Source organism: Cryptotermes secundus, unplaced genomic scaffold, assembly GCF_002891405.2.
Source record: "Cryptotermes secundus unplaced genomic scaffold, Csec_1.0 scaffold99, whole genome shotgun sequence".
Lineage (NCBI taxonomy): Eukaryota > Metazoa > Arthropoda > Insecta > Blattodea > Kalotermitidae > Cryptotermes > Cryptotermes secundus.
The window spans coordinates 3,295,668-3,320,872 of NW_019725842.1; the positions used below are offsets into that span (position 1 = coordinate 3,295,668).

Below are 25,205 nucleotides of genomic sequence, written 5' to 3' on the forward strand. Positions count from 1 at the left end.
GTCGTCTCTCGCAACCCTGTTGCGTCACCGTTACGTTACCGTGCGGAGGAGGGGGAGGGGAGCGCTGACTCACCCGCCACGTCACTGCTGGTGGGGGGGGGTTCTCCTTTGCGCAACATGTCACAATATAATGGATATCTTGTAATTTTCGTCAATTTCACCAGTCACATGTAGGAACACTATCTTAAAATGGGCCATGGCCGATTTCTTCCACATCCTTCCTCACTACCTTCCCGCCATTTTGGTGTTGAGAACATGACATTCTCCTCAGAACTTCGTTTTGAAACACCGCCAGTCCTTCTGGCATATATTTATATACGACCTTGTCCAGCCTCTCGTTTTGATTAAAGAAACGCACGGTTCCTTTACCTAGCTGTGTTTCTGCTGTCGGGTCGCAATGTGAAACTTCCGTATATATATATATATCCATTGTCTACTTCCATATTTTTACCCTCTGTCGAAAAGAAAAAGAAACTTTTCAGATACCTTTTATTTTGTAAACAAAACGAGTCAATGTACAGTGTTCAATATATGTGATAATTTAATAACCCACCATTGTCACAAAATTTCTATCCCAAACTCCAGTCCATATTCTGCCTCTTAGAATGAGAGACCATGACATTTACCGCTGCTGCAGGGTAACATGTTCACATATGGACTCGATCGTGAAGATTCCTGCGTTTATTTTGAGGAGTGTGAAAATGGAGTTGCAGCAGCAACGTAACTGACATCACCTCCGAGTGACCTGTTAAAATTAGTGACGTGTCACTAGCTATCCGTACTGACCTTCCTAGTGATACTCAAGTTATACCTAAAATTCAGTGACACTGCCTCAGAATAGACCATGAATGTTTTTCCGTGAATTTTTATTTCAATTCACCGCCCATAATTATTTCTCTCATTAGTTTATAGTACAGAAATTTGTAGTTCATTCAAAATGGTGTAAGTATCGCATGTTCCTATCCAATGGGCACCGTGGGGGGCCTCTTTCCCCGGGGGTAAAGTGGCCGAGGGTTGAAGCTAACCACTCACTTAAAACTAGTACAGAGGTCAAGAAAACGGGGTGCCACATATTCACACCCCCACACTCTTCATGGTGTAGTGCTTAATTATGTAAGCACATGGACAACTTTATAGCCTAACAAATTAACAAAATGTAGACGGAAGGCAATCCGAGAAATACTTCCCAGTTTAAATAAATACACTGCATAAGACGTTCTGAGATGTAATGCGGTCCCTACGTTCCTTCGAAGCTCCAATCTGTATGGAGATACCAGCAAGGTTTATAGACTGGTAATAAATCCATAACAACTTCTGTTTCACAGAATTACTGGGTATTTGGACTTTTTCCATCGTCCGGAATTGTAGGTAATGAAGGTAATAGAGGACACGACGTTTCGGAAACAGATCCAGTTTATGAAACGTCGTGTACTCTAGTACATAGAAATCCGGACGATGGGAAAAGTCCGAAACCCCAGTAATTCTGTGTGTCATCCGCCATCGGCAGAACCCTTTAGGATCTACTTTCTGTTTGTAATTCTCGCTAGATTAGGTACTGATTATACGTTAAATCTGCAAGCTCTGAGCCCAGATTTTCGTACCGTCGCAGTGTTTCCAATTTTAAACACATCAGACGTGTTTCATGTGGACATTGGCGATGTGTTTCTAAGGTCATGTAGATCGTTTATTATCGTTTTATAAAATAGCACGATAAATACAGATTTCGCTCGGTCACCACAGTCACTTTCATACATATACCATATCAGCAGAACTGGTATACGAGTATGTTTTGTGAGAACTGTTATCGCTCCAAAGTGTTCTGTGGGTGTGAAATCTGGTCTCTGACATTGGGATAGGAACATGGACTGAAGGTATTTGAGAACAGGGTGCTGAGGAGAATATCTCGAACGAAGAAGGCTGAAATGATAGGCGGTTGGAGAATATTGAATAAGGAGGGATTTCATAATTGTACTCTTCGCCAATAAAGTAAGTAAAGGTATCACGGCAACAGACCGTGGAGGCCCATAGAGTTGTGAGATGTTGAGGTTCCCACATTTTCTAGACAGTCGGCTCATAGATGGCGGCAAGGTTGTCAGCCCTACGCGCCAGCCGCCCTTTACCCCCAAGAATATTCCTACTACTCATTTCTGTTAGAGGCTGAGTCGACCCCAGGGCCAAATCAACTGAAAAAAATGCAATGACCTCATCGGGACTTGAACTCGCGACCTTCCGGATTGTAGCACAGTGCCTGAACCAACTACGCTACCGCGTACCCCACTCTTCGCCCATACATGTATAATTAGAGTTATCAAGTTAAGGAGGAAGAGATTTGCTGGGCATGTAGCACTTGTGGGGATTCAGGTGGGAGAGCCAGATGGAAAGAGAATAATATTAAAATGGTTCTCAGAGAAATGGGATATGGTGGTATGGACCGGATTAATCCGACTTAGGATAGGGACTAGTGGAGGGCTTTTGTAAGCACAATAAAGAACCTTATGGTTCCATAAGATCCTGGGAAATTCTTCAGTAGGTAAGCGACTGGTGGTTCCTCAAGAACGACTCAGCTCCATGGAGTTAGTTTAGTTATTTATCACGCCAAATTCCGGGATTGTAAATTAAGTGGCACTAATGATGATATTAGAAGTTCGGACGGCCAATATGTTGGTAGAAAAGTTAAAAAGCAACTTTTTGGGCACTATATTTTGGTACGATTGTCATACCAATTATATGGAAATCCATCAGTTATTTTTTCAGTTTTTTTTTTTTTTTACAAAACGATACAGATGTACGGATGAACAGACGCACATGATACGAGTATCTTGCATCTATGTTTATTTAAAACATCGGGAAAGAATAGAAAAATGGAAATGAACATTTCTTATGAATTTGTATTGAGCTATGGCCGATTTCCGTTCCCTAATAGCACGCATGGGTTGGTTCCTGTTAGTGACTACGGCTTATGTCGCTGTGATGTTACCGTTGCGTGCTTGGGCCACTGAATATGTCCCTCCCTTCTTCAGGACCTTTTCGTGCTCCAAATTGAAAATCTGACGTTTCAATTTCCTGAGGTTTGGTCTCATCTTCAATCCGGTCGGATGGGGTGGAGTAAAGATACACATGCCTCTCTTACCACCCCTCTCTCCTCTTACTCCCTGAACCACTGACATTTAATTCCAACTGGATCAACATCCTTTCACAATGATACCAAGTTCTCGCAAAGAATCCTAGTCTTTCCTTACACCATTCTCAGCAAACCAAGTATAATGAAAGTCTATGCTCGGATAGAGTGGGTCGTAGCTTGTTTGTAAGGCAAGAAGGTCGTCTTTAGAAACTTGACTTAACGGAGGATACGGTATATCAGATGCATTGAGAAGAATTCGCTTTTTAAATTCACTGTAACGTATAAAACTGTTCCTCAACCGTTAAAATCTCGAAACTAAGTTTGTGTGATTACAAATATACGAACATCCCACACGCTCCTTACTGAGCATACTACGGGCTGGATCGCCGCTCTTCGATTCCCGACAGAGGAAAGTAGTTTTTCCTTTCCCTGTAGCGTCTATACCAGAACTGGGACCCACCCAGCCCCCTCTCCGGTGGTTGCGAGGGACTCTTTCCTCTGAAGTGAAGCCACCGGGGCACGAAGCTGACCATTCACCTCCATCTAGTGGCAAGGTAAAAAGTGGTCGAGCTGTCTACTTAATTAATTAAGCACAGGGAAACTTTACCTTTACTTTTTGCCTTTATTGTTTACATCATATTGTATATTACTGTGTTGTATTATTATAGAACCGTTAACAGATTCGTAATAAACAAATCAAATATTTTTATATTAATATTTATTTGAAAATTTGCAACACGTTTCGATTCAGCTGGGTCATCATCATACAGGTCACAAACATAAATTCAGTTATGATTCTAGTTTCATTTCAAATTTGAATATTATTCTTAAAATATAAGACTTACAAATCAGAAGTTAAAATAATAGAACTTAAAATGGAATTAAAATTTTTAGTCTGTGATGATGTATCGCGGAGCAGAGGAGTACTCAGGGAGTCTGCGTTGTTTTAATCATGTGCTCCTGAAAATAGAATAAAATGCAACGAAAGACCACTCAAATACATAGGAGAAACAGGACGCACATTTAAAACCCGATATAAAGAACATGTCCAAGCCATAAAAAATAATTAAAACTCAAAATGTGCTCAACATATACTTGATGCAGGACACACATGCAGCACAAGCAACGAAACATTAGGAATACTACACACTAAAAAGAAAGGTCAGTTACTAAATACACTTGAACGATTCCACATATATATGTAATTTAAGTAAACGAAGATTAGAAATATAACACCTTTGTAGATACACATAGTTCCATATTCAACTAAATAATGAAAACATACCCATAATAATTCAATTCAATTCGTTTATTTACGTGCAAACTTAACAGCACAAAGGCCAATTACAAAGCTAGCAGGAATAGAGAAATACACAAAAATAATTAAAAANTCAGTATAAGATATGTTTCATCAACAGAGTTTTTGGTCCAAAGACGTCTACGTCCCTACAAACAACATTAACAGCATAAGCGCATCTAGCAGAGGGGCAATTTTTTCTAACAGAACAGACATTGAACATAGGAAAGTCTCGGATATATCGAACAGGGACCCGAAGGCCAAAAGTTTCGAAAGCAGAAGGACAAAGAACAGAACCACGATAAACTTGAACAAGGAAGAGAGCATCAAGATGATATCTCCTCTTATGCAAGGTGTGCAATTTCAATTGTCTAAAGCAAAATCGTAACAGTAATCTACTTGAGGAAAAACAACGTTTAAAACAGAGAGCCGTAAATTTCTGCTGAATGCGTTCTAGTTTGTTTCCATCAGTTGACGTAATGGAATTCCAAACTACTGAAGCGTATTCAACCTTAGATCTAACTAAAGTAAAGTATAATATGAACATGCATCCAAGGGTTGAATAGTTAAAGGTGATACTGTGAATTATGCCTAGCATCTTAATACACTGTGAAAATATAAAATTAACATGATCATGAAAATGAAGTTCAGAATCAAGGTATACGCCCAGGTCTTTGACTGAATATGTTCGAGTTATAGTGAAATGAAGAAGTTTGTATTCGTATATCAAATAGTTAGTTTTCCTAGAGAACGTTATAACTTTGGTTTTGTCAGCGTTGAGTTTCATATAGTTCGCTGCACACCAGCTACGTATACAGTCAATTGTCGCGCGTCATGGCCAGCATTCGGATTAGTGTGAAACATCTGTCGTAAAATGGAAGGCAAACTCCTTTGGCAAAATGACGCCATTTTATTTAAACTAAAAAGAAATGTCTTCGATGCTGCTCCAATATTTCGCTTTCAGATGCCGCTGCTATTTAAATAAATGTAATCTTAAGATTCTTATTATTGTGCTTGTGTTCTTCCCCAGTATCTGCTAAAATAACAATAATATTTAAGCAGGGATAGCTCAGTCGGTACAGCGACTGGCCACGGGCTGGACGATCGAGTGGTCGGAGTTCGAGTCCCGCCACGGTCAAGAATTTTCTTTTCTCCACATCATCCGGTCCAGCTCTGGGGTCCTAGTAGATGGGTACCGGGGGCTCTTTCCCGGGGTAAAGTGGCCGGGGTGTGAATCTGACCACTCACCTCCAACTAGTGCCGAGGTAAAAAAAGAAGTGGATCTATACATCCACTCCTCCATACGCCTTCATGGTGTAATGCTTAATTGGTTAAGCATAAGGACAACTTTATTACATACGAAACATATCCACTGCGACATCATACAGTAGCTAGCGGTAGTTAGTACAAACAGAACCGCAGAAAATGAACAACCACTATCTAATAGCAAGAAGACGTGGAAGCCTTTACAGAACAGAGTGCAATATACACGTAAGTAAAAGATAAAAAATGAAATAAAATATCAAACAATATACAAAAAGTTACTATAGGATTCTGACGATGGTGTATAACACACTGATATATTGGGTTTTTGGACTTATCCATCGTCCTGGTTTTTCAGATAACTAATAAAAACACGACGTTTCGGAAACTGGATCTGTTTCCGTCCTCAGGTGAAGGAAAAAACCTATTCTGTCCAGTGATTGAGGCTAGCTCTTTCTAACAGACCCAACAGAATAGGTTTTTTCCTTCACCTGAGGACGGAAACAGATCCAGTTGCCGTAACGTCGTGTTTTTATTAGTTATCTTAAAAACCAGGACGATGGATAAAGTCCAAAAACCCAATATATCAATATACAAAAAACACTAAAATATCTACTTCAGTTACAGTTGAACTTCGCCACCTCCATTCACGACATCAAGAAAGGAAATAGAACATACAGCACTTACATGCTGAAAACTGCCACACAATATGCAAGTAAATGTTCACACCACACCATATGACTATACACCATTCAGAATTATAAATAATATTATATATTAGAGCATCTATAATCTATATTCCTGTGCACATAATTAAAACAACGCAAACTCTATGAATACCCCTCCGTTCCGCGATATATCATCATAAACTGTCAAAATTTTAATTCGATTTTATCTTTAACATTTTAACTTCTGGGTTAAAATCTTTATATTTTGACTGATATTCAGATTTGCAATGCAACTAGAATCCTAATGAAATATACAGGTATATTTATGACCGCTGATATGGATCCAATACAGTTCAATAAGAGTGCACATTTCATGCATATTTGCCTGATGATGATCCAGATGGATCCAAATATAGGAGACGACTAGTGAAAACAGAAAATACCAGTGCGTGTGCAACGGTGATCTGGAAACTGTGTAAATCAGCGATAGCGCTGTACTGTGTGTATTTAAGTGTGATTAACCAAGATGCTAATGGAGCCAATCACCCGAACGAGAACTTGTCTTTCTCGTCACGCCTACCAACCTACACATGACAACGTAAATTGGCTGAGAGGATCAAACTGTGTTCCTCGGCATCTGTATGTCAGTCTCTTTTTATCCGATTCCTGAAATTGCCATCTGGTAAAACCAAGTGAAATCAAAGAACTGCAAATAAATTCGCACGTAAAGAATCAGTGCTTTAAAAACTGTTTGAATGATAAAGTAGAAGAGAGTGAAACTGGTAAATCCCGTGCCACACGTATTTGGGCTAAGTTAGAAATGCATAAACAATCTTAATCCGCAATCCTTAACGGAAGAAACTATTCACTTAAACCGGATGTAGATGAATGAACAGTATTAAAGTGATTTCAAAGGAATAAGGAAATAAAACGTAGGAGTGTCGACTGGACTTTTGTGCCTCAGGATAATTCCCTTTGTCCGAGTTATATGAACTCTGTAACGAACATGTTGTGAGCGCAACAATTCATCCGAAACCTGTGATTGTCAGCATATTGCCTCTCGGCATGTACATATCTGTATAACAGAGGTCCTTATAGAACTGCAATATTTCTGTCCGTTTCCTGTTGTTTTCTTGTTCAAACCTCAGACTTGATAGAGAGCACTCCAAATCATTACGAAATTTACTGCGTTCTCTTACCAGTATGCAAGACAGCCACTGCTGACGAAGCGATGTAAATTGCTCGAGGCTTTTTGTATTTCAGTTGAATCCCATTTCCCATCATTTTAAATTATATCAGAAAACTTTAAATTATTAATTTGAGTGTTATCGAGCTTTAAATCTTTAGCCACTACATATTGTGATATTCGCAAACAAAGAAACTATATCCCGGGCGAAGACCGGGTGCTTTTTTCTTGTGAAATTACAAGGGACTTAGTGTATCCATGAAAACAAAATATAATTCTATTCAGTACAAAGACACAACGAAAGACCCGCAGAAAAATTGTTAAAATATGTTACACGCAGATTAATTTAATTCTCAGAAATATTGGTATTTCATATTTCTTATAGGTTTTAAGGAAGAAGAAATGTCACAAATGCGCATGTTTCGCAGACGTTAAATGCTTTCATTTAAAAATAGTCCGTAAGGTTGAACAGATTGTAAACATCTTCGGAACTCCTAAGTTCAGTCTTATCTCGAAGGAAAAACACGTGGCCGAATTGTTGTAAGCAGCCGATTGTTCACCTGGAACCTACAAAATATGCAAGGGATGGTTTTTGTACCTTCAGACTCGGCATAACTGTGGCGTCTGATTTCTGCATCACGCAAAAGCTGTGAGTAAGTTTCTTCAGAAATTATAAAATTCTTCCTAGACTCCCTATTCACACGTTGCTTTTCACCAGTGGTAATACATTAATGCCTGCCTTTTCGTCAGGCTCCAATATATGAATATAGTCTGTTCGAGAAACTGGATTTCCTGTTACATAGAGAATTAATCAAAAAGAGCTGTCCGTAGGGAAATACTTTTTGTCCTGCACTGTTACAGTTCCAACTAGAGGAAAATACGTATGCCTTGAGTTTGCCAAATGATATTCACACTGAATAACTTCTTGTATCTTCTGTCCTCTTCATAGATTAGGCCATACCCTGATGAAGACCCTGTAGACATTTCTTGAATAGTACAGTTGTAGTACCTCTACATCCCTTTACTTTGTATTGAAGAACAAGATATGGCAGTCTGCCATTGTCCATTATACTCAGAAGGTTTAACCACTATTCTCTGTAGTCGGTCTGAATAATGGAGCTTACAGAAATTTGGTGTGAATGTGCAGACTCGATTGAATTCACCGAAGACCAGTGGCAGGTGTTTGTGTGCTCGGTAATGTACCTTCGGTTTCCATAAAGACGGAAAGTTTCTCGCTCTTATCAGCTTTCAAGGAAGACTCTTCAACATGGAGTGAGTCAGAAGAAAGCTCGCGTTTAGAAGGACAAAACAATTTCAAATTTAAATCAATTCTGAAAATAATCTCACTAGGCTTACAGCTGATCCCTGCCTGCGATTAGAATCGAGTAACTCCCAAAACACGACTTCTGTTTTATATCGATTGTGCCGTGTTATTACAGCACTCTGATTATAAATATTTATTTCCGGTATGTGGTTTTCCTCAGGCTTAGATTCATGCACGATTTTGGTTACATTGGACACCCGTTGGTCCACGGTGAAGTTACAGACTTCTCAGCTGCAGTAGGACCCACATAATGGCAAGTAGCAGCTCCATGAACAGTGACTATTGAAGCGCGCAAGATAACGTATCAGCAAGCTTGCTCAGCGGTTACCCAGGGGGTTCGTAACAGCAGGCGACATAATGTGTTTCGCATTTAAAACACCCTTTCACATGTCGCCGGGCAGGGGATTCTTCTTTGCTGATGCTCTCGTCGGTAAAAATTAGTTCGGTGAAGCTGAAAAGTATCGTCGCCAAATAACTATTACTACTTATATTCCTACTGTGATGTTGTCGGTCTCGAAATTGGGCCCAGAGTCAGAATATTCAATTGATGCAAAAGATTATGCTTGATTGTCTCAGTACCACAAAAGAAATGCTGCGCAGAGCAATATAACTGAAACTATTTTGACTTCCGTTCGGGAAGTACACACTTCGCCCCACCACGATGAAAGGAATTTTGTTCCTCGTATAACTATAAGCTAATGTGTTGTTCACTGACCGAGTCTAGTAAAATGCCGGTCACACGCGGGGCTCCAGGCTGAGGAGACTATGATGACTTACAAACTGTGACACATGAACGCGAAGCATTTGTGGATTGACGATAGTGAAGGAATAGCCGCAGTGTACACAGAAAAGCGTATTTTATTGTCGCTTTCATCAAAACGCTCCCTACTTGGATTGCCCTGGAAGTGATTCCCGGCTCCCACGATAAGAAAACTGTGTTTAATCTCGCGCCTTCTAGCATGGCCGAAAGCATCTCTTCTGCCTTAATAATTATATGGAAAAAAATGGTTGATTTTCTGACAAAGAGCTCTTCCACGCCCTTGAAATCATTCACACGGAACTTTTTCTTGTAACAGAGACCTATCACATGGCATACATATTCAGAGTTCCTTTAGGAATCGATTCAGTTAATCATTCTGTTCCGTGCCATAGCTCAAGCGGTTAGTCCCTGGCTTTCCACCGCGGCGGCCCGGGTTCGATCCCGGGTCTGGTCAAGTGGGATTTGTGATGGACAAAGTGGCGCTGGCGCAGGTTTTCTCCGAGTACTTCGGTTTCCCCTGCCAATCTTCATTCCACCAATTGCTCCACAATCACCCTCAACTATCATCTGGGGCTGGTACAGTAGGCCAGAAGTGGCCGCAGTACACGGGAATTAGTCCCACTCCACTAGCAATTAAAATAGTCATTCCGTTTATGAATGAAAAGGTTTTCTCTGCGGATATTGCCATGAGGAAATCTACAGTAATGGAAATACAAATATTTTATTTTTAGATATCGCAAACTTTGCTGTGCTTGTGTATCATTCCTTGTCCTGTAATATAGGATTAGAAATAGGTTAGAAATATCGTGACTAGAGGCGATGTGTCTATTTCGCGCTCTCGCCTCACAACAGCGTTACTCATTTCCGCCACCGCGCAATTAACTATACGTTCTTTGGCTTCCTGCATTCCTTATCGCAGTATAAAGCAATCCCCTGCAGAAGCCGGCCACCTTCTCTGATTATTAAATTCTGAAATGTATGTTTAAGAATCAGTCACTCAAAAGAACTGACGGAGACTAAGGCGTATACATTATTCAAGTCACTTAAAAGATAATTGTTTCTGTATGGAAATACAGTCCTGCTTACTAGGAATATATCTGTGCAAAGTACTTCCACACAAGAAGTTTTACCGCTCTTGCGGGAGCGATTCAGAAGTGGCGTATGGTTAGCTCTTGCCTGCTGTAGCACCAAAGAAAAGAAGAAGAACTTGAAGAACGAGAGCAATTACGTCTACTTAAACCTTCTATAATGTTTCTTCAACAAAGTGATCTTAACGAAGTAAGTCTCTGAGTTATTACATCATTAATAATTGCATTTTAACTGTATGAGCCGAGTGTCTGGATAACTTATAATCGCTCACCTGTCCAAGATATTTCTCTTCCCTCCAGGGACTTTGCTCACAACAGCACACATGGATCCGTATCCTGAGTCAGGTAAGTGCATTCTGCAAATTAAGACACTATTTCTTTAAGATTCATTTTAATATTACCCTCTTATCTGCATCTAGGTTGAGTCGTGGTTCAGTAGCTACAGCAGTCCGAGTAACATTTTATACGTTTTTTAATCTACTTCATTCGTGACGCATGTGGTACTCATCCCGTGCACCATAATTCGAGAGCTCTTAGAAACTGAACCTGAGACTTATCACTCCCCACAAGAATGACAGTCATCGGGGGAACGAGGTGCACATCGTGTATATAAAGTGCACACTGAACAGTGCACAGTATTGTTGCATTGCAGTGATTTCAAATATTCTTTATATTTACAATCTTTACATAGATATGAGTTATTTACATGATGCGCCCCTGATAATGTAAAGTTAGTTACTAAAGAATTTTCTACTTCATTTAGTATTACTAATATAGGACCACGCGCTTTTGTGCGGAGAATATTCAAGAATTAGAGGACTGTTTGTATAATTCATTTCCAAATGTGTTCGAAGTCTTGTAATCAATCACCTTTACGTCACATAGCGCGATGATTCTCTGCGCATGGTCTGTATAAATCTTCTTATTTCTGCTTGCTCTTTCTAAAACCCTAATTATCGGGGGTGCATCTCATTTCGTAGTCCTTCATGCAGTTCGTGACCGACATTTCTACTGTGATAAATTCACCCTCCATTCTGCCTTCATCCCCCCAGAAACCAACCCACCGACCTTGATGCTCCTTGGAAATTACATGGCCTTCCCATCCGCTGTTACACCCTGCTCTGTCTTCATCAGCTCTTCCCTCTTTCTACGCAGATTATAAGCTTCTTTGGACGGTCGCCCCCCCCCCACCTTTCCACGTCATTGCAGACAATTTTACGTATGGGACGTGGAATTATGACTTGACATTTAACAACGTCAGAAGTTTCTGAAGCTTACCGCATAGGGCGGCGTAACGATCGCGCCTTGCTGTTCTGGGTTTCGTGAGGAACTCCGGGTGAATGGAGGGATACGCCTTGAAATAGACCACGACTGTTTCCTTCCAAATCCTTATTCGTTTATCTTCCATCTAAACTTCCTTTCTAGGCCTATTAGAATTCAGCTCCTAGAAAGTGCGTCGATAAGCAATCAATCAATCCCGAAGCAGCTTTCGCAGACCAGTGTTTGCATCATAAAGTAATTTGTGTATCAACTGTATGTATGATATGTGATGCTTATTTAATAGACCACCAATATTATGCTGAAAATTATCCATTATCTAAAGCAGGCATAGTAACGTTACAAATGAATTTTCATCTTTGTTTGCCATCGCTAGAGACCTCGTGCAATTTTCACCCGGTTTGTTAGCGTAGGTGCCCCACAAACCTGAGCATGATCTCGGCGTCAGCTCTGTTTCCGCTTCAACTCCCTTCCCTCGCCGGGACGAGCCCAGTTCGCAGGGAACCTGCGAGAGGAGGACAGAGAATGATGTGATGAAGTGGATTAAAAGCTGACTGAATTATTATCGGGTTCAGAACAAAACTGATCCCTCATTGCAGTGGGACTGAATCAGCCTACATTTTTAACTAAAAGCCCCAATTCCATTGGCTCTAGATACGTATCATGCCATGTGTTCGTGCTTTTACCTACTTTCCTGATCTTGAAAAGTAAACGTAAGCATATGGATCACCATGTTGTCTATATCTGTGAAATCTCCCTTTCTATGAACTTTTGAATGCCTGAGCGAATTTGTATGGAACTTATCATGGCACCTGAGCCCATCTCAGCGGCGTACTTCACGAATCCCTTGTATCAGTGTCTGTGTCTGTATGTTAATCCCTCCGATCGTTGCCAGGCAAAGGCTCGGTAAATTGTATCCCTTCTTTCGTTCCTAGGCGACGGCTTTCTTAAACACGTTCCCGCGGCAACGAATACGCGCAACGAGAGAAGAATTATATTATATTTAAGCATCCTGTTGCACTCTACACTTCTATATGTATAATATAAATACCGTCATAAATGCAACAATTTATTTGCAGTTCTTTGTCTTTCTTTTTTTACACTACATGTTTCGGCCGTAACTGGCCATCATCAGGTGTATTTTCACTTATGTAGCTGTCACACTGCACGTAATTTAAAATTTCAAAACACCAGCTCTCTCAGTTGTCATTGCTGCGTTTCAATCTGTCCCGATATACCAGAATCTCTTTGCTGATTTTGTCAGTTATGTTTAAAATCTCTGTTAATATACACTCGTCGATTTGATTTAGAATTTAATTTAAAAATTAAAATTTAAAATTTAAATCACCTCTTTGCTGATTTTGTCAGTTATGTTTAAAATCTCTGTTAATATACACTCGTCGATTTGATTTAGAATTTAATTTAAAAATTAAAATTTAAAATTTAAATCACCTCTTTGCTGATTTTGTCAGTTATGTTTAAAATCTCTGTTAATATACACTCGTCGATTTGATTTAGAATTTAATTTAAAAATTAAAATTTAAAATTTAAATCACCTCTTTGCTGATTTTGTCAGTTATGTTTAAAATCTCTGTTAATATACACTCGTCGATTTGATTTAGAATTTAATTTAAAAATTAAAATTTAAAATTTAAATCACCTCTTTGCTGATTTTGTCAGTTATGTTTAAAATCTCTGTTAATATACACTCGTCGATTTGATTTAGAATTTAATTTAAAAATTAAAATTTAAAATTTAAATCACCTCTTTGCTGATTTTGTCAGTTATGTTTAAAATCTCTGTTAATATACACTCGTCGATTTGATTTAGAATTTAATTTAAAAATTAAAATTTAAAATTTAAATCACAGGGAAACCTGCTCTATGTCTACATGTGCAGCAGCGGCTACTTCTTGCTTTCAGCACCGTTCACGTATTACGCGTATTCTGTGCAGGCTCTCTGTGTTGGTGCCGCCGCTTATCTTTAATACGTTTAATACGAGCAAACGTATTAAAGATAAGCAGCGATCTTAGACTTGAGCTGTCTTCACTCTCTCGCATGCTGGGATCGTGAGTTCGAATCCTACTCGTGACATGGATGTCTGTGTGCGTTTATTCTGTGTTTGTGTTGTCCTGTGTGTACGTAGCGGCGTTGGGACGGACTTATCCCCCGTCAAAGTCCTGCCGGCTGTGTATAAGATTAAGAAACTGAAAAAGGGCCAGGGTCCAACAGAAGAACTGTAGAGCCATCGATGAATGGGATGGGTTACATAAGTTTAGAGGTGGAATTTTCCATTTATCCCAAGGTCACTTCAACAGATTGTTATGTTCATTGCGGGAGACTTTCATGAATTTGCAATTCATTATTTCCATTTTAAAGTAAGTTTAATAATCTTAAAAGAACATCGTTGCTAATTTTTGTACTGCATGATGTACTGCATTCTTACCAGTCCTGTTAAGATACATCTTCACGGAAAACTGTGCGTGCCTAACTTGAGTGGATTATTACATATTAACTGATTTTATTTCGAAGGGATTTTAACGAAATTACCAGGACAAAATTTCCGTTCGAGAGTTCAGTACCACACAGAACGTTAGGGCCTCGCATTAAACGACGGTAGTATGGCTCCCATCTCAGAAGTTCACACAGCCCCCAGCTTGTTACATGCATGGTAAGAAATTCAAAGTTCACTGACGGGACAGTGTCTAATGGCATGATGTAATACTACGTAATACATATCAGGTTTCATGTAAATCGATAATATTTTTATAAATTCACTAGGAACACGCGAGCCTGTGGTCGTGGTGACGTAATGTCGTATTTATTTTAACATCTTTCCTCTGTTTAGATAAATAGACTTACGAAGGAGGTTATGTCTGACAAATTTTATGTAGGAAACTTGTACGTAAATAAGTTCTTCGTAATATAATAATATATTCAACTTTTTATTCATTTGCGTGCTTACTTCATAGCCCAAAGGTCAGTTACAATGTAAGCACAAGCAAAGAAGGAAACCAGTAAATACGTACACACAAACAAATGACGAACGAGGAAACAAAGGCAACTTGCGTGAAATCGGGCGAAACATCATGGGACGAGAAATGAAATATGGACGACTGAAGGTTGGATTTTGAGTCCCGATAGTTTCAGAATTTACATTTCTCCATGTCGGCCAGACCGGCTATGGGACCCACCCAGCCTCTTATCCAATGGGTACTTGGGGCTCTTTCCCCCGCGGTAAAGCGGCAGGGGCGTGAAGCTGACCACACCTCCACCTAGTGCCGAGGTCAAGAATATATGGATCTATATATCCACTTCCCAATACACATTCATGGCGTAGTGCTTAATTAGTTAAGCACAGGGACAACTTTTTTTTTTCCTTGGCACTACAGCCGCAGTAGGTCTATGCCTACCTCCATGAACTTCTCCGTTCACTTCGGTTTTTCTAGATCTTACACATTCGGTAGGACTCCTTGGGCGGGTGATCAGCTCGTCGCAAGGCCTATACCTGTACACAAACACAGGAAATCGCACACACACACACACACTATACATCCATGCCCTGAGAGGGATTCGAACTCACGATCCCGGTTTCCAAGCGAGCGAAGACAGTACATGCCTTAGACCGCTCAGCTACCGTGACCGGCGGGACAACTTTACCTTATGTACACGTATATTCACAATGATGGTGATGATGACAGCAGTATCAGTAATAATGCTGCACCCTTGTAAGCAATGAAATTATTCCCAATCCAGAATTCGGTCGAATTGGCCTACCAGATGTGCACGAGTCCAACACGCCAGCACATAAGATAAATTTAATTTCCTTGCTCGACTTTAAATGTGTTTTTTTTTCAAATAACGACATTAACAGCAACACATCTGTAGGAGCAGGATTCCGTACAACAGCAATGTAAGCTTCACGAGATTTACGGGAACTCCTATATCCTTTGGAGATAAGTACAGACGGTTAAAATCAATGCCTTGTGCTGGTTGTAGCACTCTGGTTTGTGAGAAGTTTTCAGTATGACCAGATTTTATATCAGATTGCATTTTCAATGCGATCATTACAGTTTTGATGTTAATTTTGATTAAATAGGAAGAAAGAGCCTAGTGCGATACACGTATGTCAGTACCAACACAAAACTTCAATAAACGTAAAATGGAGAACCTATTACAGTAATTTGTGTGATTTATTCCAGCAATTTGTACAGTTATGCACATGAATGATGCAGGGCGAAGTAAGGATTAGGCGCATGGAGATTAATGTTCCTCATCTCCACCCCTACCATGACTCATCCATCGCGGGGTTGAATTCAGGGGGGATTATAAGCTGATTGGAATATTATCAGGTTCAGAGCAAGAAGGGTCCGTCATTTCGAATAGAAATACTGAAGCTAAAGAATGCTACTTTCCAGACTAACTGCATATCTTCTTATCCACCTGCCTGTTTAATTAATTAGTCTATGGAAAACGTCATTAGCGAAGAAATGAAAACAAGTTAATTTATCAAAAGTTTTATTTACTGCTTTGAATTTGTTTTTGCCTTTGATATTCATTTGCTGCAGATCAATTACAACGTTGAAAGTCATATTCTGAAACATAGACCCATTGCTAGGCAACGCCTGCACACACACGCGTCCAACAATACAGGAACGGAGTTTTCTCTGGTCCCCGCGCAAAGCACATTCTCGCGTGTTAGGTGACATCACACAGCAATACGAGCTGTGTTCTCTGTCGTTGTATGGCTTCCGCATTGACCAAGTAGAAAACAGCCTATATTGTTGGAACATGTTTACTGAGTGATCGCACAGCGACAGTCGCGGCAAGGACTCCACTGTTGCGTGACGTCACAGTCTATCGTGGAGGGGTATTTATCTAGCGTTGCGTAGCAACTGGCTGGTGGGTGTATGTGACGTTACACGCAGAAATTCAGAGGTCACGTGACCCCCATTTACTGTTGTTCTATCCAAGCGTTCACAGAGTTGTCTTAGCAACGCGCCGATACAATCCTCAAACTCACCCGTTGCGCGCGTACCCCGAGGCATTTGTGGCTTAACAGTTCCTGCATAGAGCAGGTATTAGGTAAATATTCACGATATCGAAAGTTGTTTTAAATAATAATTATAAATCATTATGACATTTATAACTCATTTCATACGAGTATACCAGATTTTTATTTTTGAAGTGAGCCTATTTTGGGATAGTTGCAAGTTCCTTTTGGACATCATTTAAGGAGAGAGTAAATTGATCCATAGGAAACAAAATTGAAACCCATTGAACAACGCTTATTGTAGACCTGCAATACGTCGTTAAATCGAAACCACTTCACTAGCTTCAGATAATATTTCTACTAATGAGTAGTGTGAAAAAGGCACAAAGAAAATTTAAATTAATTTAAATTCAAGGAAGGCGATGTATGTTTCGTTGTAAAGACCATTCAGGTAGCGGTGAAGCAGATAGGTCTCTTGTCTTTTTGAAGCTTTTCCTTGGCTTTGTGTTCCAACTGTAGACTCGCTTCGTCACGAATCTGCGGAGCCTGTGTGTGTAAAATGCCAACGCTGCATGTCCATTTCCGATGTCGATCCTGTTGGATCTTCGCGCCATGAGGCAGAGCGAAGTGCTGACAACATTTCGCAGGTACATACTGCCTCCATTTTCATGGAAACTTATACTGTGAAGATGGACGCAACATGTAGCTACGTGACGAAACGCTGTCACTGACATTGCGAGAAACGTGCTCCCTCCATTCCGCGGGCAGAAGTGTTCACTGTACACACTCTTCTGCCCTGACGACTGAAGCAGTACGTTCCTCCGAAACGTGGGTAAACATCTACTAGAGGCATCCAAGAAGACAGCAATCTTTATAGTAAGTGCCGTTAGAACCTCAGATTTCACAAGTATGATATTGGTTCTTCTTCTAGTTAGGTGATTAGCATGCAGTAATAGACTTTTATTGCTTCCTGTGTATATCGCGACATTCCTCTTTGTATGAATTGACGCATCTGTCATAATTTAGATCCTGTACTAACAGTAGACATTATAAATTGCTAAGTCCCTCTCAAATTTCGCTTAATTGACCTATGTTATATCCAGGTAGTTCCTTTAACTTTGTTTTCAAATATCTATTTACATATGCTTCCTCTAAGAAATAAAATCCTTCTGAACTTGAAGCAACGTAATACAACTCACAGGTCAATATATTAACAAAATCCAAGTTTTATAGACTACTTTCCATATTCTGAGAACATAAAATATGCCTATGAGATCAACATGCTGCCTGTTTGTCTGTGAATCCCTCCTCCCCCAAACAACTTATGAATGCTTGAACTAATATTTATGAAATTTGGAATGTATATCATTGCACCTGAGCCCATCTCAACAGCGTACTTCATAAATCTCTCTCATCAGTTTGTATGTCTGTATGTGTGTATCTTCGTATCGTTGCTAGGCAACAGCTCGGTAAAACCGTTACCGCCGCAGTATATACACACGCAACAGTAGAAGAATTGTTGGACTCGTAGATTTATGTGCTGTCCGAGTTGTATCTAAGGAAAGTAGGCGATTAGTTCTTCACATAACTTCTTTTTTGTTGATGCGAATTCAGTCAGCATGGAAATCGCATTATAGGCGTACTCGGAAATAAACCGTGTCTTTAATCGTATTTGGTAATCCTAAAAAGTATCCCTGTAACAGGCCATGGAGGGCCATAGGGTTGTGAGACTTTGAGGGTCCCACATTTTTTAGACAATCGGCTCACAGATGGCGGTTAGGTTGTCAACCTTACGCGCCGGCCACCCTTTACCCCCCGGAAGATTCCTGATACTCATTTCTGTGAGAGGCTAAGTCGACCCCAGAGCTGTAGTGCGGCTGGAACGATTATGTTATTTGCAAAAATTCCACCTCATAGGTACTGGAACCCACGGCCTTCCGGCTTATAGCATAGAGCCGCAACCAACTACGCTACCGCGTGCTCCCATATGGTAAACCTACGTCAGCGTATTCGTTTCAAATGGTAGCGTTTATAGCTCCTGAATGTATGGTGTAAAATTGTTTCAGGGATCAGTGGGAGACATACGGTAACAGAAGGACAGGTTTCCCTCGTCGCACTGCGGTATGTATTTGTTTAATTTTTATATTCCAGTACACCATTAACTTTCTAAAACACAGTTGCTAGTTATATATGTACCTGTTTTAAAATCGAAAATTTTACGGTTTGTTTGATTAGTTTTGAGCACGATTCACAGAACAGATGGCGATTATTTTGCTGACGTTAGTAACAAGTTTGTCTTCGTAATGGAGACTGTGTGTATCTTCTTTAAGTCAGGAAGTGAATTGTTAAATTACTATGTAAATGAACCTCATGGTTCAGAGGGTAAAATTAGCAGTGTAATTTTGACATTCACCTAAGCGTGTATTGTAATGATTTAGAACACTGAAGAGCTTCTTCGCCAAATTCTGTTTAACATCTTTGGACAGATCCAGCAGTTTCCATTTCTTTATACAAATACGTAGTTAGGTCAAATTACTTTTCCCTAAAGATCTTCATACTTTGTACTCTTCAACAAATATCATTTTGTGATCAAATGGAAGTGAGTGAGATTCACGGGGCATGGAGAAAGCACTGGAGAGATACAAAATGCATACACGATTTTGGTCTAAAAACATAAAAGGAAGAAACCACTTTAAAGAGTTAATCATATGTAGAATGTAATATTGAAATATGCTTTAAAGAAATAGGGTGTGAGTATTCCTGTACGGTTCATCTGGCTCAGGACTGGGGCCAGCGGGAGATTCTTGTGACCATGGCAATGTTCCTCGGCGTGCATTAAAGAACAAATAAATATTGTGATTAGCTGAGAAACTGTAGGATTCTCTGCGTCTCTGGACTGAGTCTGCTCCTTGAAGATGGGTGCCTATGGCTGCAGTAATGATCTTAACGTGCACTTAGTGCTCTGTGTTGTATCTGAAGGTTACAGAACTAGACCAAGTGGAAAGTTTTTCCCTGCAATCTGTTAACGATATTCTTTTGTATCGTGTAAGTAAGTAAAGTAAGTAAAGGTATCCCTGAAACAGGCCGTGAAGGCCGATAGGGTTGTGAGATGTTGAGGTTCCCGCATTTTCTAGACAATCGGCTCATAGTTGGCGGTAAGGTTGTCAGCCTTACGCGCCGGCCGCCCTTTACCCCCAAGAACATTCCAAGAATATTCCTGGTACTCATTTCTGTTAGAGGCTGAGTCGACCCCAGGGCCATAGTGCGGCTGGAAGGATTAGGTTAACTGAAAAAACTCCGATCACTTCATCGGGATTCGATCCCGCAACCTACCGGTTTGTAGCATAGTGCCTCAACCAACTACGATACCGCGTGCCCCTGGAATTTAATAGCGAAAGTCATTGTAAAACTTCGGGGACTATTTCTTTTCTTTCGAATTTTTTTATTTTCGAAGAAATACCCTTGTCACATCTGTGAGAAGACTACCCTCTTTAGAATCAAACATTGCTCATAATCAGAGATGGACGCCTCCTATTCAGAGTCTCTACTCACTTCTGTCCCTCCCATTTGCAATACTCATTGCATTCGCTGCCCCGGGACTCGTTTCTGCAAGTAGGTAGCTTCCTCTGACTTCTGGCTTTCATCCTTCGACCGGACAGGAAGGGGAGGATCTGTGGCACTAGATTTTACCAGCTGCCTAATCACAAATCGTGACGATTTATGTGTAATGCAGTACCAGTAGTGTGAGACTATCGACCAACAAAGCGCCATTTTTATTCTCTTCGTCTATTTTCCTCTTTTACCATACTTTTCTTATTTTAAAAAATACAACTAGGCTTATGAAATGAAAATTATGAATGACCTTGCGGTATGTGTGTCTTACAAGCTCCCACAAAACAACTTTTGAATGCCTCAAACAATCTTTATGAAACTTGGTATGTACATCATGGCACCCGAGCCATTCTGGTCGGCATAATTCATGAATTTAACCTATCAGTGATACCAACTTTAGAGCTTCTAAAATTTCTCAGGAAAATCCTTAATATAGCTTCAACTCCTTTACCAGTCTTCATGAAAGTTGGTATGCATATAATGCTACAGGAAGCCATCTCAACAGGATATCAAGTAAATCCCTTTGGTCGGTAATATCAACATTACAGCCTCTCAAATTGTTTCGGTAATGACCTCAATGTCACTTAAATACCTGAACCGAACATTATGGATCTTTGGACACATATCGTGCCACCTGAGCTCATCTCAACAGCGCACTTCATAAATTCCTTCTATCAGAAACAACAGCGTTACAACCATTGAAATTGCTGAGGTAATACCTTAATAATGCTTTAACGCCATACATCATAAATCCCTCCCATCAGTAATGCCAAAATTGCAACCTCTCAGTTTCTGAGCCATAAACTTAATATTGCTTGAACACCTTTAACAATCTTCATGAAACTTGGTAAGTCTATATTGTGCCAACTGAGGCCATCTCTATGGTGTACTTCATATATCCGTCTCATCAGTAATACCAACACCGTACCTTCTCAAATTGCTGACGTAATGCCCATAATATTACTTGAATGCCTGAAGCTGTCGTCATGAGGCTTGGTATATGTGTGATGCCACCTGAGGCCATTTCAATGGCATACTTAAAGTTCCCTCTCATTAGCGGTACCAACACTACAGAATCCGAAATTTTGAAGTAATACCCTTAATATAATTTTAATTTCTGAACGGAGATAAACATGCGGAGTACAGAAGAATGCAGGAGGTCAGCCTGTGAGGATATCAAGTGTGATTTAGAGGACTTTGTGTGTTTTGTGGTGCAGAGATATCTGCAGTGATTCGAAGTGCTACTTTCTGTATTTTTATTGCATTACCAGGAGAGGATTAGTGTGTGTGCGTGTAACAGTGGATTATGAGATGTATGTAAATCAGCGATAGATCTGTAATTTAAGTGTAATTAAGAGAGAGTGTGTAACGAAGCTGTTAATAAATCCAATCATCCGAAGTAGAACCCGTCATTTCGTCACGCGTACCCCCTACACGTGACAATATCAAACTTTTCTAATTGTCGTACCAGATGCTTAACTTACAGTGAATTACAGTATGCGATGAATTCTTCTAAGAACTTCATTTTATTTCAATTATACGAACTAAGATTTAATCTTTCGTATACTTTTTGGTATAGACCTCCAATGCCAGTTGTAATAGAATTCCGATTAGTAGCATCGGAGATTAAGCCTAATTTCTGGATGGACGGAAATGACTTCGGCACTTAGGGTTAATCTTAGCGCCCAGCGCGGAGAACGCGTAATGAAAGTCGGTAAGATTGGACAGTGTTTATGGCTCTGGACAAGAATGACTGGAGCATGCGGCAAGGAAGGAGCAGTAAGTAAATCTGTGAACATGGAGCTTAAGAAAGTAATGTTTTACGGTCCGAAAGCAAGTTCCGTCATCTGGACATTCGGCATATATGCCTAGCATACTTTGCAGGGACTGAATTGCAATTACGCAGCAGAATAATTCAAGTGGAAAGGAATGATGCGGGTGATATGAAATTATATTCAAACCAGAATTTTAAAAGCCATACTTAAATATCAAACATAATCAAAGGAAACAATTGTATTTCATAAGCATGAGGTGATTACACATTCAAGCTGTTAACAGGCTTGAGACGCATCAGTAACAGTAATAATGAAGCAAATCTTTTGTTAAGTTCTTCACGTGTTAAGGATTTGTTCACGATACATACATATATTTTTTATTGCTAGTGGGGTGGGACTAAGTCCCTTGTACTGCGGCCACTTCTGGCCTATTGTACCAGCCCCAGATGATAGGTGAGGGTGATTGTGGAGCAATTGATGGAATGAAGATTGGTAGGGGAAACCGAAGTACTCGGAGAAAACCTGCCCCACCGCCACTTTGTCCACCACAAATCCCACTTGACCAGACCCGGGCCGCCGCGGTGGGTAGCCAGCGACTAACAGCTTGAGCTATGGCGCGTATGTATATACGTATATAGTAGGTATATGAAGAAACGAAAATTTAAATTCATACTGGATTCCAACATGATTTAATTGTGTTTTTTTATAAAATTAAAATATTTCGCGGAGAAATAGAGTAAGATGGCATTGGCTGAATTCAAATGGAGTGACAAGATTAACTGCGAATAGGGTGCTGAATCTATAGGTTGCGTTAAAGCGGTGAATTTTGTTTCCAGCTGACCAAGCATTAACCTTACATGGACTGTTATGTAAGATGCAAAAAGTGGGTTTGTGGGTTAGGCCTGTTTATGATTTTGTGTACTTGGTTCGGCTCCATTTAAGATTCAGATCAGATACAGTTAATCAGCGGCACACATATTAATATCCTGCTCCCTTCAACGTGGGCTCCTCCCCTCGGGACTCCCTGATTATTATGATAGCAAACACCTTAATCAATATACCATTCATTACATGTTTCGCACTGAGAAATTCAAGTGGAATTTGCCAAACCCGGCACAGGATAAGTGAAGGATTGGAGTTAGTCGTTCATTCCAGTCGGGTTTAATGTTCATGTCTGTTTCGTGTTATTCGTTTTGAGCTATTGTTTCTTGCCACTTAATTCCTATGTTTAAACACAGAAATCTTTAGATAGTTTTAAACTTCTTTGGCTTGAACTTTTCCCAGCTATTCTCATTTACTAGTATGTGGAAACGACGCTGAAATGGATGCTTCATTATTTCACCTTGCGTTGTAATTCAAACACTAAGATTCAGTAGTTTCGAGGACGTTAAGGAACCAGAGTAGCTCCTCATTAAAACTGCAGCTTTCGTTCTCTTCTTTGAATTTCAAACAAAAACCTGCCAGCCTTGTACTGTGTTGTACAAGTATAGTCAGGTATTATATAAATCTGAAGATTTGTAATCGTAAAATACTACATAATTAATTATGAAATTGAGTACAGTCTGAAAGTACTGATGTATATACTTCCAGACTACTTCATACTCAACAATATGCAGTGCTTTACTGAGATTTGAAACTCAATATTGTGAAAGAGATAAGAGGGAAAGGTTTCCCCAGCTGGAATGCATGCACATTTCAGACGCTTTCTTCGTGATTATGCGTCCAACTCGCGAAGAGTGTAAGCTTAACTGTTTCTTCAAGTTCTGTTTTCAGAACGCTGAATCGATGAGCATAATCTGAGCTGCTGGTAGCAGCAATAAAGAAACAGGAGATACTCGTAAAAATATACAGGTCGCTAAAATATGATATAACGGGAAAGGATGCTTAAGAGTTACGAATTTCGGTGAAGGATGTTACGCTATCGCCTCAGAGAGAAGGCTGGGAAAAAATACGAGATATTCAGGGAATTACTTGGTAATGTACTTTATTCTGATGATTTCATCGCCAAACAGAATCTCATAAAATTATGAAATATGTGCTCGAGCAAATTATTTACTCCTTACCAGAGGCCGCACCATAGCCAAGCCGCTGGCTTCCCATCGCGGCGGCCCGGGGTCGATCCTCGGGTCTGGTCAAGTGGGATTTGTGGTATACAAAGTGACGTTGGGGCGGGTTTTCTCCGAGTACTTCGATTTTCCCTGCCAATCTTCATTCTACCAATTGCTCCGCAATCACCCTCACCTATCATCTGGGGCTGGTAAAATAGGCCAGAAGTGGCCACAATACAAGGGACTTAGTCCCACCCCACTAGCAATAAAAAATACTCCTCACCGTCTTGTAATTTCTTCTGGTAGGCCTTTATATTCCAAATACCTGACAACTGGAACAGTAATCTCAGAATTATCACAACCGCCATGATGGTGTTATTGATAGTAGGAAATGAAAGAGGACAGCGGTGCGGTGACCTACAATGACTAGATTTTCATACCAAGTTCTGTTTGTTCAGAAGTGATTACTGGGAACAGGCTCCTGCTTAATGAAAGAGGAAGTTCGTCTTTTGTGGACTTTCCTTTGTCAACCTCCCCGACATGCGCGCAGCCTAACAGAAATGTACTGAAATATTGCGCCTGTCCGCTCCGGTTACCAATAAGGCTGTCAGGTTTGTAGATCAACTAGCATCTCGTGTCCGTGCAGACTTTTCAGAACAAAGTGACACAAGAATTTTGAGACGTAAGCTTAACAAACCGTTAGCAGTACTCTGACGCAACGCATTTCATGACAGCTCGTAAGCCTCTCATACCCTAAATGCATCACTAGGTAAAATGTTTTTTCTTACAAAG

The 25,205-nt window shown here is 40.1% G+C and overlaps 1 long non-coding RNA gene across 1 annotated transcript in view; it reads left to right on the forward strand.

The window, feature by feature from the left end:
* Positions 1-19,098, forward strand: part of LOC117282246 — a 537,046-nt gene extending 517,948 nt beyond the window's left edge. The window contains exon 4 of the long non-coding RNA XR_004512926.1: positions 19,045-19,098. This is a non-coding gene — a long non-coding RNA (uncharacterized LOC117282246). The remainder of the gene's footprint in view (positions 1-19,044) is intronic.
* Positions 19,099-25,205: the final 6,107 nt, after the last annotated feature.